The sequence below is a fragment of the Larus michahellis genome, chromosome 23 (genome assembly GCF_964199755.1).
Source record: "Larus michahellis chromosome 23, bLarMic1.1, whole genome shotgun sequence".
Classification (NCBI taxonomy): Eukaryota; Metazoa; Chordata; class Aves; order Charadriiformes; family Laridae; genus Larus; species Larus michahellis.
This window is the reverse complement of record NC_133918.1, coordinates 166,995-183,940: the sequence shown is the minus strand read 5'-3', so window position 1 is coordinate 183,940 and position 16,946 is coordinate 166,995.

The window sequence follows — 16,946 nt, the reverse complement described above, 5'->3', positions numbered from 1 at the left end:
CAAGGAGCTGAGTGGAGTGTGGCCTAGGAGCCATGCGGAGCCAGGCCAGGAGCCTTATGGCAACGTTCCAGGAGCCGAGGTGAGGCGGTCGCGGGAACGGAGCCAAACAGAGCCCAAATATCAAGCTGCGCTGGCCACAAACGGCCAGGCAAGTCCGTCACAGGAGTGACGCTGTTGTAGGTCTAGGAGCAGAGCAGAGCACAGCTGGACCAAAGAGTCGAGCTCAGCGGGGACAAGGAAGGATGCGGAGATAGCGCCAGGAGCTGAGCCGGCCCTAGGAACCCTGCGGAGCCAACGTAGGAGCCTCCATGAGCCGTCCCAGGAGCCAAGATGAGCTGGCCAAGGAGTTGGGCAGAGCTGGCCACAAGAGTCCATCTGACTTTGTGTCAAAAGACCAGGCAAGTCTCTGGCGAGGGCCGAGCGGAGACAGCTCAGTAGTCGGGCCGAGATGCTGAGCATGCTGAGCGCAGCCAGCCCCTGGAGCTGAGCTGTGTCGTTCCCAAGAACTGAGTGGAGGCGTCCCCAAAAATCGAGCTTTGCTGTTCAGGATCCGAGCTGAGCTGCCACCAGCAGTCAAGGTACGTTGGTGCAAGGAGCCGAGCTGAGCGGGCTCCAAAAGGCAAGCTGAGGCGGCACGTGGGGGCAAGTTGAGTTGGTCCAAGGAGCTGAATGGAGTGTGGCCTAGGAGCCATGCGGAGCCAGGCCGGGAGCCTTCCGGAGGCATCCCAGGAGCTGAGTTGAGGCTGTCCCGGGAGGTGAGCCAAATACAGCGGCAAGGTTGAGCCTCACTGGCAACAAACGCCGAGGCGAGTCCATCACAGGAGCCAAGCTGATGCAGGCCCAGGAGCAAAGCAGAGCTGTACCAAGGAGCCGTGTCGAGCCGGCACACGGAACGAGGCTGAGATAGCGCCAGGAGCTGAGCCGGCCCTAGGAACCCTGCGGAGCCAACGTAGGAGCCTCCATGAGCCGTCCCAGGAGCCAAGATGAGCTGGCCAAGGAGTTGGGCAGAGCTGGCCGCAGGAGCCCATCTGACTTTGTGCCATAAGACCAGGCAAGGCTGCGGCGAGGGCTGAGCTGTGTAAGCTAAGGATTCGGGCCGATATGCAACAGATGCTGGGACGAGCAAGCCCCCGGAGCTGAGCTGCGTTGGTCCCAGGAAACGAGGGGAGGCAGCCCCAAAGTTGAGCTTCACTGGCCTCAGGTTCCGAGGTGTGCTGCCACCAGGAGTCAAGATAGGTTAGTCCAAGGAATGAAGCTGACCTGGTTCCAAAAGGCAAGCCGAGGCAACACATAGAAGCACGTTGAGTTGGTCCACGGAGCTGAGTTGAGAGTTCCCTAGGAGGCATGTGGAGCCAGGCCAGGAGCCTTACAGAGGTTTCCCATGAGCCGAGTGGAGACGGTCCCAGAGGTGAGCCAAAGAGAGGCCTTAGGTCGAGCCGCACTGGTGACAAAGACCCAGGCAAGTTTGTCACAGGAGTGAAGCTGATGCAGGCCTAGGAGCAGAGCAGCACTGGACCAAGTAGTCAAGCTGAGCCGGCTCCAATAGGCAAGCCAAGGCGAGCCATGGAAGCAATTTGAGTTGGTCCAAGGAGCTGAGTGGAGTGTGGCCTAGGAGCCATGCGGAGCCAGGCCAGGAGCCTTATGGCAACGTCCCAGAAGCCGAGGTGAGGCGGTCGCGGGAACGGAGCCAAACAGAGCCCAAATATCAAGCTGCGCTGGCCACAAACGGCCAGGCAAGTCCGTCACAGGAGTGACGCTGATGCAGGTCTAGGAGCAGAGCAGAGCACAGCTGGACCAAAGAGTCGAGCTCAGCGGGGACAAGGAAGGATGCGGAGATAGCACCAGGAGCTGAGCTGGCCCTAGGAACCCTGCGGAGCCAGCGTAGGAGCCTCCATGAGCTGTCCCAGGAGCCAAGATGAGCTGGCCAAGGAGTCCGTCTGACTTTGTGTCAAAAGACCAGGCAAGGCTGCTGTGAGGGCCGAGTGGATTCAGTTCATGAGTCGGGCCGAGATGCCGAGCATGCTGAGGGCAGCCAGCCCCTGGAGCTGAGCTGTGTGAGTCCTAGTCCTAGGAAGCCTGCGGAGCCAAGGTAGGAGCCTTGACGAGCCGGCGAAGGAGTTGGGCAGAGCTGGCCGCAGGAGCCCATCTGACTTTGTGCCATAAGACCAGGCAAGGCTGCGACGAGGGCCGAGCGGAGTCAGCTCAGGAGATGGGCCGAGATACCGAGCATGCTGAGCGCAGCAAGCCCCTGGAGCAGAGCTGTGTCGGTCCCAGGAACCGCGTGGAGGCGTCCCCAAAAGTCAAGCTTCGCTGTCCTCAGGATGGGAGCTGAGCTTCCACCAGTTGTCATGGTGTTTTAGTCCAAGGAGCCAATCTGAGCTGGTTGCAAAGCTGAACTGAGGCGGCACACGGGGTCAAGTTGAGTTGGTCCAAGGAGCTGAGTGGAGTGTGGCCTAGGAGCCATGCGGAGCCAGGCCAGGAGCCTTATGGCAACGTCCCAGAAGCCGAGGTGAGGCGGTCGCGGGAACGGAGCCAAACAGAGCCCAAATATCAAGCTGCGCTGGCCACAAACGGCCAGGCAAGTCCGTCACAGGAGTGACGCTGATGCAGGTCTAGGAGCAGAGCAGAGCACAGCTGGACCAAAGAGTCGAGCTCAGCGGGGACAAGGAAGGATGCGGAGATAGCGCCAGGAGCTGAGCCGGCCCTAGGAACCCTGCGGAGGCAACGTAGGAGCCTCCATGAGCCGTCCCAGGAGCCAAGATGAGCTGGCCAAGGAGTTGGGCAGAGCTGGCCACAAGAGTCCATCTGACTTTGTGTCAAAAGACCAGGCAAGTCTCTGGCGAGGGCCGAGCGGAGACAGCTCAGTAGTCGGGCCGAGATGCTGAGCATGCTGAGCGCAGCCAGCCCCTGGAGCTGAGCTGTGTCGTTCCCAAGAACTGAGTGGAGGCGTCCCCAAAAATCGAGCTTTGCTGTTCAGGATCTGAGCTGAGCTGCCACCAGCAGTCAAGGTACGTTGGTGCAAGGAGCCGAGCTGAGTGGACTCCAAAAGGCAAGCTGAGGCGGCACATGGGGGCAAGTTGAGTTGGTCCAAGGAGCTGAATGGAGTGTGGCCTAGGAGCCATGCGGAGCCAGGCCGGGAGCCTTCCGGAGGCATCCCAGGAGCTGAGTTGAGGCTGTCCCGGGAGGTGAGCCAAACACAGCGGCAAGGTTGAGCCTCACTGGCAACAAACGCCGAGGCGAGTCCATCACAGGAGCCAAGCTGATGCAGGCCCAGGAGCAAAGCAGAGCTGTACCAAGGAGCCGTGTCGAGCCGGCACACGGAACGAGGCTGAGATAGCGGCAGGAGCTGAGCCGGCCCTAGGAACCCTGCGGAGCCAACGTAGGAGCCTCCATGAGCCGTCCCAGGAGCCAAGATGAGCTGGCCAAGGAGTTGGGCAGAGCTGGCCGCAGGAGCCCATCTGACTTTGTGCCATAAGACCAGGCAAGGCTGCGGCGAGGGCTGAGCTGTGTAAGCTAAGGATTCGGGCCGATATGCAACAGATGCTGGGACGAGCAAGCCCCCGGAGCTGAGCTGCGTTGGTCCCAGGAAACGAGGGGAGGCAGCCCCAAAGTTGAGCTTCACTGGCCTCAGGTTCCGAGGTGTGCTGCCACCAGGAGTCAAGATAGGTTAGTCCAAGGAATGAAGCTGACCTGGTTCCAAAAGGCAAGCCGAGGCAACACATAGAAGCACGTTGAGTTGGTCCACGGAGCTGAGTTGAGAGTTCCCTAGGAGGCATGTGGAGCCAGGCCAGGAGCCTTACAGAGGTTTCCCATGAGCCGAGTGGAGACGGTCCCAGAGGTGAGCCAAAGAGAGGCCTTAGGTCGAGCCGCACTGGTGACAAAGACCCAGGCAAGTTTGTCACAGGAGTGAAGCTGATGCAGGCCTAGGAGCAGAGCAGCACTGGACCAAGTAGTCAAGCTGAGCCGGCTCCAATAGGCAAGCCAAGGCGAGCCATGGAAGCAATTTGAGTTGGTCCAAGGAGCTGAGTGGAGTGTGGCCTAGGAGCCATGCGGAGCCAGGCCAGGAGCCTTATGGCAACGTTCCAGGAGCCGAGGTGAGGCGGTCGCGGGAACGGAGCCAAACAGAGCCCAAATATCAAGCTGCGCTGGCCACAAACGGCCAGGCAAGTCCGTCACAGGAGTGACGCTGATGCAGGTCTAGGAGCAGAGCAGAGCACAGCTGGACCAAAGAGTCGAGCTCAGCGGGGACAAGGAAGGATGCGGAGATAGCGCCAGGAGCTGAGCTGGCCCTAGGAACCCTGCGGAGGCAGCGTAGGAGCCTCCATGAGCCGTCCCAGGAGCCAAGATGAGCTGGCCAAGGAGTTGGGCAGAGCTGGCCACAAGAGTCCATCTGACTTTGTGTCAAAAGACCAGGCAAGTCTCTGGCGAGGGCCGAGCGGAGACAGCTCAGTAGTCGGGCCGAGATGCTGAGCATGCTGAGCGCAGCCAGCCCCTGGAGCTGAGCTGTGTCGTTCCCAAGAACTGAGTGGAGGCGTCCCCAAAAATCGAGCTTTGCTGTTCAGGATCCGAGCTGAGCTGCCACCAGCAGTCAAGGTACGTTGGTGCAAGGAGCCGAGCTGAGCGGGCTCCAAAAGGCAAGCTGAGGCGGCACATGGGGGCAAGTTGAGTTGGTCCAAGGAGCTGAATGGAGTGTGGCCTAGGAGCCATGCGGAGCCAGGCCGGGAGCCTTCCGGAGGCATCCCAGGAGCTGAGTTGAGGCTGTCCCGGGAGGTGAGCCAAATACAGCGGCAAGGTTGAGCCTCACTGGCAACAAACGCCGAGGCGAGTCCATCACAGGAGCCAAGCTGATGCAGGCCCAGGAGCAAAGCAGAGCTGTACCAAGGAGCCGTGTCGAGCCGGCACACGGAACGAGGCTGAGATAGCGCCAGGAGCTGAGCCGGCCCTAGGAACCCTGCGGAGCCAACGTAGGAGCCTCCATGAGCCGTCCCAGGAGCCAAGATGAGCTGGCCAAGGAGTTGGGCAGAGCTGGCCGCAGGAGCCCATCTGACTTTGTGCCATAAGACCAGGCAAGGCTGCGGCGAGGGCTGAGCTGTGTAAGCTAAGGATTCGGGCCGATATGCAACAGATGCTGGGACGAGCAAGCCCCCGGAGCTGAGCTGCGTTGGTCCCAGGAAACGAGGGGAGGCAGCCCCAAAGTTGAGCTTCACTGGCCTCAGGTTCCGAGGTGTGCTGCCACCAGGAGTCAAGATAGGTTAGTCCAAGGAATGAAGCTGACCTGGTTCCAAAAGGCAAGCCGAGGCAACACATAGAAGCACGTTGAGTTGGTCCACGGAGCTGAGTTGAGAGTTCCCTAGGAGGCATGTGGAGCCAGGCCAGGAGCCTTACAGAGGTTTCCCATGAGCCGAGTGGAGACGGTCCCAGAGGTGAGCCAAAGAGAGGCCTTAGGTCGAGCCGCACTGGTGACAAAGACCCAGGCAAGTTTGTCACAGGAGTGAAGCTGATGCAGGCCTAGGAGCAGAGCAGCACTGGACCAAGTAGTCAAGCTGAGCCGGCTCCAATAGGCAAGCCAAGGCGAGCCATGGAAGCAATTTGAGTTGGTCCAAGGAGCTGAGTGGAGTGTGGCCTAGGAGCCATGCGGAGCCAGGCCAGGAGCCTTATGGCAACGTCCCAGAAGCCGAGGTGAGGCGGTCGCGGGAACGGAGCCAAACAGAGCCCAAATATCAAGCTGCGCTGGCCACAAACGGCCAGGCAAGTCCGTCACAGGAGTGACGCTGATGCAGGTCTAGGAGCAGAGCAGAGCACAGCTGGACCAAAGAGTCGAGCTCAGCGGGGACAAGGAAGGATGCGGAGATAGCACCAGGAGCTGAGCTGGCCCTAGGAACCCTGCGGAGCCAGCGTAGGAGCCTCCATGAGCTGTCCCAGGAGCCAAGATGAGCTGGCCAAGGAGTCCGTCTGACTTTGTGTCAAAAGACCAGGCAAGGCTGCTGTGAGGGCCGAGTGGATTCAGTTCATGAGTCGGGCCGAGATGCCGAGCATGCTGAGGGCAGCCAGCCCCTGGAGCTGAGCTGTGTGAGTCCTAGTCCTAGGAAGCCTGCGGAGCCAAGGTAGGAGCCTTGACGAGCCGGCGAAGGAGTTGGGCAGAGCTGGCCGCAGGAGCCCATCTGACTTTGTGCCATAAGACCAGGCAAGGCTGCGACGAGGGCCGAGCGGAGTCAGCTCAGGAGATGGGCCGAGATACCGAGCATGCTGAGCGCAGCAAGCCCCTGGAGCAGAGCTGTGTCGGTCCCAGGAACCGCGTGGAGGCGTCCCCAAAAGTCAAGCTTCGCTGTCCTCAGGATGGGAGCTGAGCTTCCACCAGTTGTCATGGTGTTTTAGTCCAAGGAGCCAATCTGAGCTGGTTGCAAAGCTGAACTGAGGCGGCACACGGGGTCAAGTTGAGTTGGTCCAAGGAGCTGAGTGGAGTGTGGCCTAGGAGCCATGCGGAGCCAGGCCAGGAGCCTTATGGCAACGTCCCAGAAGCCGAGGTGAGGCGGTCGCGGGAACGGAGCCAAACAGAGCCCAAATATCAAGCTGCGCTGGCCACAAACGGCCAGGCAAGTCCGTCACAGGAGTGACGCTGATGCAGGTCTAGGAGCAGAGCAGAGCACAGCTGGACCAAAGAGTCGAGCTCAGCGGGGACAAGGAAGGATGCGGAGATAGCGCCAGGAGCTGAGCCGGCCCTAGGAACCCTGCGGAGGCAACGTAGGAGCCTCCATGAGCCGTCCCAGGAGCCAAGATGAGCTGGCCAAGGAGTTGGGCAGAGCTGGCCACAAGAGTCCATCTGACTTTGTGTCAAAAGACCAGGCAAGTCTCTGGCGAGGGCCGAGCGGAGACAGCTCAGTAGTCGGGCCGAGATGCTGAGCATGCTGAGCGCAGCCAGCCCCTGGAGCTGAGCTGTGTCGTTCCCAAGAACTGAGTGGAGGCGTCCCCAAAAATCGAGCTTTGCTGTTCAGGATCTGAGCTGAGCTGCCACCAGCAGTCAAGGTACGTTGGTGCAAGGAGCCGAGCTGAGTGGACTCCAAAAGGCAAGCTGAGGCGGCACATGGGGGCAAGTTGAGTTGGTCCAAGGAGCTGAATGGAGTGTGGCCTAGGAGCCATGCGGAGCCAGGCCGGGAGCCTTCCGGAGGCATCCCAGGAGCTGAGTTGAGGCTGTCCCGGGAGGTGAGCCAAACACAGCGGCAAGGTTGAGCCTCACTGGCAACAAACGCCGAGGCGAGTCCATCACAGGAGCCAAGCTGATGCAGGCCCAGGAGCAAAGCAGAGCTGTACCAAGGAGCCGTGTCGAGCCGGCACACGGAACGAGGCTGAGATAGCGCCAGGAGCTGAGCCGGCCCTAGGAACCCTGCGGAGCCAACGTAGGAGCCTCCATGAGCCGTCCCAGGAGCCAAGATGAGCTGGCCAAGGAGTTGGGCAGAGCTGGCCACAGGAGCCCATCTGACTTTGTGCCATAAGACCAGGCAAGGCTGCGGCGAGGGCTGAGCTGTGTAAGCTAAGGATTCGGGCCGATATGCAACAGATGCTGGGACGAGCAAGCCCCCGGAGCTGAGCTGCGTTGGTCCCAGGAAACGAGGGGAGGCAGCCCCAAAGTTGAGCTTCACTGGCCTCAGGTTCCAAGGTGTGCTGCCACCAGGAGTCAAGATAGGTTAGTCCAAGGAATGAAGCTGACCTGGTTCCAAAAGGCAAGCCGAGGCAACACATAGAAGCACGTTGAGTTGGTCCACGGAGCTGAGTTGAGAGTTCCCTAGGAGGCACGTGGAGCCAGGCCAGGAGCCTTACAGAGGTTTCCCATGAGCCGAGTGGAGACGGTCCCAGAGGTGAGCCAAAGAGAGGCCTTAGGTCGAGCCGCACTGGTGACAAAGACCCAGGCAAGTTTGTCACAGGAGTGAAGCTGATGCAGGCCTAGGAGCAGAGCAGCACTGGACCAAGTAGTCAAGCTGAGCCGGCTCCAATAGGCAAGCCAAGGCGGCCCATGGAAGCAATTTGAGTTGGTCCAAGGAGCTGAGTGGAGTGTGGCCTAGGAGCCATGCGGAGCCAGGCCAGGAGCCTTATGGCAACGTCCCAGAAGCCGAGGTGAGGCGGTCGCGGGAACGGAGCCAAACAGAGCCCAAATATCAAGCTGCGCTGGCCACAAACGGCCAGGCAAGTCCGTCACAGGAGTGACGCTGATGCAGGTCTAGGAGCAGAGCAGAGCACAGCTGGACCAAAGAGTCGAGCTCAGCGGGGACAAGGAAGGATGCGGAGATAGCGCCAGGAGCTGAGCTGGCCCTAGGAACCCTGCGGAGGCAACGTAGGAACCTCCATGAGCTGTCCCAGGAGCCAAGATGAGCTGGCCAAGGAGTCCGTCTGACTTTGTGTCAAAAGACCAGGCAAGGCTGCTGCGAGGGCCGAGTGGATTCAGTTCATGAGTCGGGCCGAGATGCCGAGCATGCTGAGGGCAGCCAGCCCCTGGAGCTGAGCTGTGTGAGTCCTAGTCCTAGGAAGCCTGCGGAGCCAAGGTAGGAGCCTTGACGAGCCGGCGAAGGAGTTGGGCAGAGCTGGCCGCAGGAGCCCATCTGACTTTGTGCCATAAGACCAGGCAAGGCTGCGACGAGGGCCGAGCGGAGTCAGCTCAGGAGATGGGCCGAGATACCGAGCATGCTGAGCGCAGCAAGCCCCTGGAGCAGAGCTGTGTCGGTCCCAGGAACCGCGTGGAGGCGTCCCCAAAAGTCAAGCTTCGCTGTCCTCAGGATGGGAGCTGAGCTTCCACCAGTTGTCATGGTGTTTTAGTCCAAGGAGCCAATCTGAGCTGGTTGCAAAGCTGAACTGAGGCGGCACACGGGGTCAAGTTGAGTTGGTCCAAGGAGCTGAGTGGAGTGTGGCCTAGGAGCCATGCGGAGCCAGGCCAGGAGCCTTATGGCAACGTTCCAGGAGCCGAGGTGAGGCGGTCGCGGGAACGGAGCCAAACAGAGCCCAAATATCAAGCTGCGCTGGCCACAAACGGCCAGGCAAGTCCGTCACAGGAGTGACGCTGATGCAGGTCTAGGAGCAGAGCAGAGCACAGCTGGACCGAAGAGTCAAGCTCAGCGGGGACAAGGAAGGATGCGGAGATAGCGCCAGGAGCTGAGCTGGCCCTAGGAACCCTGCGGAGGCAGCGTAGGAGCCTCCATGAGCCGTCCCAGGAGCCAAGATGAGCTGGCCAAGGAGTTGGGCAGAGCTGGCCACAAGAGTCCATCTGACTTTGTGTCAAAAGACCAGGCAAGTCTCTGGCGAGGGCCGAGCGGAGACAGCTCAGTAGTCGGGCCGAGATGCTGAGCATGCTGAGCGCAGCCAGCCCCTGGAGCTGAGCTGTGTCGTTCCCAAGAACTGAGTGGAGGCGTCCCCAAAAATCGAGCTTTGCTGTTCAGGATCCGAGCTGAGCTGCCACCAGCAGTCAAGGTACGTTGGTGCAAGGAGCCGAGCTGAGCGGGCTCCAAAAGGCAAGCTGAGGCGGCACATGGGGGCAAGTTGAGTTGGTCCAAGGAGCTGAATGGAGTGTGGCCTAGGAGCCATGCGGAGCCAGGCCGGGAGCCTTCCGGAGGCATCCCAGGAGCTGAGTTGAGGCTGTCCCGGGAGGTGAGCCAAATACAGCGGCAAGGTTGAGCCTCACTGGCAACAAACGCCGAGGCGAGTCCATCACAGGAGCCAAGCTGATGCAGGCCCAGGAGCAAAGCAGAGCTGTACCAAGGAGCCGTGTCGAGCCGGCACACGGAACGAGGCTGAGATAGCGCCAGGAGCTGAGCCGGCCCTAGGAACCCTGCGGAGCCAACGTAGGAGCCTCCATGAGCCGTCCCAGGAGCCAAGATGAGCTGGCCAAGGAGTTGGGCAGAGCTGGCCGCAGGAGCCCATCTGACTTTGTGCCATAAGACCAGGCAAGGCTGCGGCGAGGGCTGAGCTGTGTAAGCTAAGGATTCGGGCCGATATGCAACAGATGCTGGGACGAGCAAGCCCCCGGAGCTGAGCTGCGTTGGTCCCAGGAAACGAGGGGAGGCAGCCCCAAAGTTATAGAATCATAGAATCATAGAATTGTTGAGGTTGGAAGGGACCTTTAAGATCATCGAGTCCAACCTTTAGCCTACCCTGACAAGAGCCACTTCTAAACCATGTCCCTCAGTGCCCCATCTACCCTTTTTTTAAACACCTCCAGAGATGGTGAATCCACCACCTCCCTGGGCAACCTATTCCAATGTTTAATAACCCTTTCAGTGAAAAAATGTCTCCTAATATCTAATCTAAACCTCCCCTGACGTAACTTGAACCCGTTTCCCCTCGTCCTATCACTTGTCACCAGGGAGAAGAGGTCAGCCCCCATCTCTTTACAACCTCCTTTCAGGTAGTTGTAGAGGGTGATAAGGTCTCCCCTCAGCCTCCTCTTTTCCAGGCTAAACAACCCCAGCTCCCTCAGTCGTTCCTCATAAGGTTTGTCCTCCAGGCCCCTCACCAGCTTTGTAGCCCTTCTCTGGACACGCTCCAACACCTCAATGTCCCTCTTGTAGCGAGGGGCCCAAAACTGAACGCAGTACTCGAGGTGGGGCCTCACCAGTGCCGAGTACAGGGGGATGATCACTTCCCTAGTCCGGCTCACCACACTATTCCTGATACAGGCTAGGATGCTGTTGGCCTTCTTGGCCACCTGGGCACACTGCTGGCTCATATTCAGCCGGCTGTCAACCAAAAAGTTGAGCTTCACTGGCCTCAGGTTCCGAGGTGTGCTGCCACCAGGAGTCAAGATAGGTTAGTCCAAGGAATGAAGCTGACCTGGTTCCAAAAGGCAAGCCGAGGCAACACATAGAAGCACGTTGAGTTGGTCCACGGAGCTGAGTTGAGAGTTCCCTAGGAGGCACGTGGAGCCAGGCCAGGAGCCTTACAGAGGTTTCCCATGAGCCGAGTGGAGACGGTCCCAGAGGTGAGCCAAAGAGAGGCCTTAGGTCGAGCCGCACTGGTGACAAAGACCCAGGCAAGTTTGTCACAGGAGTGAAGCTGATGCAGGCCTAGGAGCAGAGCAGCACTGGACCAAGTAGTCAAGCTGAGCCGGCTCCAATAGGCAAGCCAAGGCGAGCCATGGAAGCAATTTGAGTTGGTCCAAGGAGCTGAGTGGAGTGTGGCCTAGGAGCCATGCGGAGCCAGGCCAGGAGCCTTATGGCAACGTCCCAGAAGCCGAGGTGAGGCGGTCGCAGGAACGGAGCCAAACAGAGCCCAAATATCAAGCTGCGCTGGCCACAAACGGCCAGGCAAGTCCGTCACAGGAGTGACGCTGATGCAGGTCTAGGAGCAGAGCAGAGCACAGCTGGACCAAAGAGTCGAGCTCAGCGGGGACAAGGAAGGATGCGGAGATAGCGCCAGGAGCTGAGCTGGCCCTAGGAACCCTGCGGAGGCAACGTAGGAGCCTCCATGAGCCGTCCCAGGAGCCAAGATGAGCTGGCCAAGGAGTCCGTCTGACTTTGTGTCAAAAGACCAGGCAAGGCTGCTGCGAGGGCCGAGTGGATTCAGTTCATGAGTCGGGCCGAGATGCCGAGCATGCTGAGGGCAGCCAGCCCCTGGAGCTGAGCTGTGTGAGTCCTAGTCCTAGGAAGCCTGCGGAGCCAAGGTAGGAGCCTTGACGAGCCGGCGAAGGAGTTGGGCAGAGCTGGCCGCAGGAGCCCATCTGACTTTGTGCCATAAGACCAGGCAAGGCTGCGACGAGGGCCGAGCGGAGTCAGCTCAGGAGATGGGCCGAGATACCGAGCATGCTGAGCGCAGCAAGCCCCTGGAGCAGAGCTGTGTCGGTCCCAGGAACCACGTGGAGGCGTCCCCAAAAGTCAAGCTTCGCTGTCCTCAGGATGGGAGCTGAGCTTCCACCAGTTGTCATGGTGTTTTAGTCCAAGGAGCCAATCTGAGCTGGTTGCAAAGCTGAACTGAGGCGGCACACGGGGTCAAGTTGAGTTGGTCCAAGGAGCTGAGTGGAGTGTGGCCTAGGAGCCATGCGGAGCCAGGCCAGGAGCCTTATGGCAACGTTCCAGGAGCCGAGGTGAGGCGGTCGCGGGAACGGAGCCAAACAGAGCCCAAATATCAAGCTGCGCTGGCCACAAACGGCCAGGCAAGTCCGTCACAGGAGTGACGCTGATGCAGGTCTAGGAGCAGAGCAGAGCACAGCTGGACCAAAGAGTCGAGCTCAGCGGGGACAAGGAAGGATGCGGAGATAGCGCCAGGAGCTGAGCTGGCCCTAGGAACCCTGCGGAGCCAACGTAGGAGCCTCCGTGAGCCGTCCCAGGAGCCAAGATGAGCTGGCCAAGGAGTTGGGCAGAGCTGGCCACAAGAGTCCATCCGACTTTGTGTCAAAAGACCAGGCAAGTCTGCGGCGAGGGCTGAGCTGTGTAAGCTAAGGATTCGGGCCGATATGCAACAGATGCTGGGACGAGCAAGCCCCCGGAGCCGAGCTGCGTTGGTCCCAGGAAACGAGGGGAGGCAGCCCCAAAGTTGAGCTTCACTGGCCTCAGGTTCCGAGGTGTGCTGCCACCAGGAGTCAAGATAGGTTAGTCCAAGGAATGAAGCTGACCTGGTTCCAAAAGGCAAGCCGAGGCAACACATAGAAGCACGTTGAGTTGGTCCACGGAGCTGAGTTGAGAGTTCCCTAGGAGGCATGTGGAGCCAGGCCAGGAGCCTTACAGAGGTTTCCCATGAGCCGAGTGGAGACGGTCCCAGAGGTGAGCCAAAGAGAGGCCTTAGGTCGAGCCGCACTGGTGACAAAGACCCAGGCAAGTTTGTCACAGGAGTGAAGCTGATGCAGGCCTAGGAGCAGAGCAGCACTGGACCAAGTAGTCAAGCTGAGCCGGCTCCAATAGGCAAGCCAAGGCGAGCCATGGAAGCAATTTGAGTTGGTCCAAGGAGCTGAGTGGAGTGTGGCCTAGGAGCCATGCGGAGCCAGGCCAGGAGCCTTATGGCAACGTTCCAGGAGCCGAGGTGAGGCGGTCGCGGGAACGGAGCCAAACAGAGCCCAAATATCAAGCTGCGCTGGCCACAAACGGCCAGGCAAGTCCGTCACAGGAGTGATGCTGATGCAGGTCTAGGAGCAGAGCAGAGCACAGCTGGACCAAAGAGTCGAGCTCAGCGGGGACAAGGAAGGATGCGGAGATAGCGCCAGGAGCTGAGCTGGCCCTAGGAACCCTGCGGAGCCAACGTAGGAGCCTCCGTGAGCCGTCCCAGGAGCCAAGATGAGCTGGCCAAGGAGTTGGGCAGAGCTGGCCACAAGAGTCCATCCGACTTTGTGTCAAAAGACCAGGCAAGTCTGCGGCGAGGGCTGAGCTGTGTAAGCTAAGGATTCGGGCCGATATGCAACAGATGCTGGGACGAGCAAGCCCCCGGAGCTGAGCTGCGTTGGTCCCAGGAAACGAGGGGAGGCAGCCCCAAAGTTGAGCTTCACTGGCCTCAGGTTCCGAGGTGTGCTGCCACCAGGAGTCAAGATAGGTTAGTCCAAGGAATGAAGCTGACCTGGTTCCAAAAGGCAAGCCGAGGCAACACATAGAAGCACGTTGAGTTGGTCCACGGAGCTGAGTTGAGAGTTCCCTAGGAGGCATGTGGAGCCAGGCCAGGAGCCTTACAGAGGTTTCCCATGAGCCGAGTGGAGACGGTCCCAGAGGTGAGCCAAAGAGAGGCCTTAGGTCGAGCCGCACTGGTGACAAAGACCCAGGCAAGTTTGTCACAGGAGTGAAGCTGATGCAGGCCTAGGAGCAGAGCAGCACTGGACCAAGTAGTCAAGCTGAGCCGGCTCCAATAGGCAAGCCAAGGCGGCCCATGGAAGCAATTTGAGTTGGTCCAAGGAGCTGAGTGGAGTGTGGCCTAGGAGCCATGCGGAGCCAGGCCAGGAGCCTTATGGCAACGTCCCAGAAGCCGAGGTGAGGCGGTCGCGGGAACGGAGCCAAACAGAGCCCAAATATCAAGCTGCGCTGGCCACAAACGGCCAGGCAAGTCCGTCACAGGAGTGACGCTGATGCAGGTCTAGGAGCAGAGCAGAGCACAGCTGGACCAAAGAGTCGAGCTCAGCGGGGACAAGGAAGGATGCGGAGATAGTGCCAGGAGCTGAGCTGGCCCTAGGAACCCTGCGGAGCCAACGCAGGAGCCTCCATGAGCCGTCCCAGGAGCCAAGATGAGCTGGCCAAGGAGTCCGTCTGACTTTGTGTCAAAAGACCAGGCAAGGCTGCTGCGAGGGCCGAGTGGATTCAGTTCATGAGTCGGGCCGAGATGCCGAGCATGCTGAGGGCAGCCAGCCCCTGGAGCTGAGCTGTGTGAGTCCTAGTCCTAGGAAGCCTGCGGAGCCAAGGTAGGAGCCTTGACGAGCCGGCGAAGGAGTTGGGCAGAGCTGGCCGCAGGAGCCCATCTGACTTTGTGCCATAAGACCAGGCAAGGCTGCGGCGAGGGCTGAGCTGTGTAAGCTAAGGATTCGGGCCGATATGCAACAGATGCTGGGACGAGCAAGCCCCCGGAGCTGAGCTGCGTTGGTCCCAGGAAACAAGGGGAGGCAGCCCCAAAGTTGAGCTTCACTGGCCTCAGGTTCCGAGGTGTGCTGCCACCAGGAGTCAAGATAGGTTAGTCCAAGGAATGAAGCTGACCTGGTTCCAAAAGGCAAGCCGAGGCAACACATAGAAGCACGTTGAGTTGGTCCACGGGGCTGAGTTGAGAGTTCCCTAGGAGGCACGTGGAGCCAGGCCAGGAGCCTTACAGAGGTTTCCCATGAGCCGAGTGGAGACGGTCCCAGAGGTGAGCCAAAGAGAGGCCTTAGGTCGAGCCGCGCTGGTGACAAAGACCCAGGCAAGTTTGTCACAGGAGTGAAGCTGATGCAGGCCTAGGAGCAGAGCAGCACTGGACCAAGTAGTCAAGCTGAGCCGGCTCCAATAGGCAAGCCAAGGCGGCCCATGGAAGCAATTTGAGTTGGTCCAAGGAGCTGAGTGGAGTGTGGCCTAGGAGCCATGCGGAGCCAGGCCAGGAGCCTTATGGCAACGTTCCAGGAGCCGAGGTGAGGCGGTCGCGGGAACGGAGCCAAACAGAGCCCAAATATCAAGCTGCGCTGGCCACAAACGGCCAGGCAAGTCCGTCACAGGAGTGACGCTGATGCAGGTCTAGGAGCAGAGCAGAGCACAGCTGGACCAAAGAGTCGAGCTCAGCGGGGACAAGGAAGGATGCGGAGATAGCGCCAGGAGCTGAGCTGGCCCTAGGAACCCTGCGGAGGCAGTGTAGGAGCCTCCATGAGCCGTCCCAGGAGCCAAGATGAGCTGGCCAAGGAGTCCGTCTGACTTTGTGTCAAAAGACCAGGCAAGGCTGCTGCGAGGGCCGAGTGGATTCAGTTCATGAGTCGGGCCGAGATGCCGAGCATGCTGAGGGCAGCCAGCCCCTGGAGCTGAGCTGTGTGAGTCCTAGTCCTAGGAAGCCCGCGGAGCCAAGGTAGGAGCCTTGACGAGCCGGCGAAGGAGTTGGGCAGAGCTGGCCGCAGGAGCCCATCTGACTTTGTGCCATAAGACCAGGCAAGGCTGCGACGAGGGCCGAGCGGAGTCAGCTCAGGAGATGGGCCGAGATACCGAGCATGCTGAGCGCAGCAAGCCCCTGGAGCAGAGCTGTGTCGGTCCCAGGAACCGCGTGGAGGCGTCCCCAAAAGTCAAGCTTCGCTGTCCTCAGGATGGGAGCTGAGCTTCCACCAGTTGTCATGGTGTTTTAGTCCAAGGAGCCAATCTGAGCTGGTTGCAAAGCTGAACTGAGGCGGCACATGGGGTCAAGTTGAGTTGGTCCAAGGAGCTGAGTGGAGTGTGGCCTAGGAGCCATGCGGAGCCAGGCCAGGAGCCTTATGGCATCGTTCCAGGAGCCGAGGTGAGGCGGTCGCGGGAACGGAGCCAAACAGAGCCCAAATATCAAGCTGCGCTGGCCAGAAACGGCCAGGCAAGTCCGTCACAGGAGTGACGCTGATGCAGGTCTAGGAGCAGAGCAGAGCACAGCTGGACCAAAGAGTCGAGCTCAGCGGGGACAAGGAAGGATGCGGAGATAGCGCCAGGAGCTGAGCTGGCCCTAGGAACCCTGCGGAGGCAACGTAGGAGCCTCCGTGAGCCGTCCCAGGAGCCAAGATGAGCTGGCCAAGGAGTTGGGCAGAGCTGGCCACAAGAGTCCATCTGACTTTGTGTCAAAAGACCAGGCAAGTCTCTGGCGAGGGCCGAGCGGAGACAGCTCAGTAGTCGGGCCGAGATGCTGAGCATGCTGAGCGCAGCCAGCCCCTGGAGCTGAGCTGTGTCGTTCCCAAGAACTGAGTGGAGGCGTCCCCAAAAATCGAGCTTTGCTGTTCAGGATCCGAGCTGAGCTGCCACCAGCAGTCAAGGTACGTTGGTGCAAGGAGCCGAGCTGAGCGGGCTCCAAAAGGCAAGCTGAGGCGGCACATGGGGGCAAGTTGAGTTGGTCCAAGGAGCTGAATGGAGTGTGGCCTAGGAGCCATGCGGAGCCAGGCCGGGAGCCTTCCGGAGGCATCCCAGGAGCTGAGTTGAGGCTGTCCCGGGAGGTGAGCCAAATACAGCGGCAAGGTTGAGCCTCACTGGCAACAAACGCCGAGGCGAGTCCATCACAGGAGCCAAGCTGATGCAGGCCCAGGAGCAAAGCAGAGCTGTACCAAGGAGCCGTGTCGAGCCGGCACACGGAACGAGGCTGAGATAGCGCCAGGAGCTGAGCCGGCCCTAGGAACCCTGCGGAGCCAACGTAGGAGCCTCCATGAGCCGTCCCAGGAGCCAAGATGAGCTGGCCAAGGAGTTGGGCAGAGCTGGCCGCAGGAGCCCATCTGACTTTGTGCCATAAGACCAGGCAAGGCTGCGGCGAGGGCTGAGCTGTGTAAGCTAAGGATTCGGGCCGATATGCAACAGATGCTGGGACGAGCAAGCCCCCGGAGC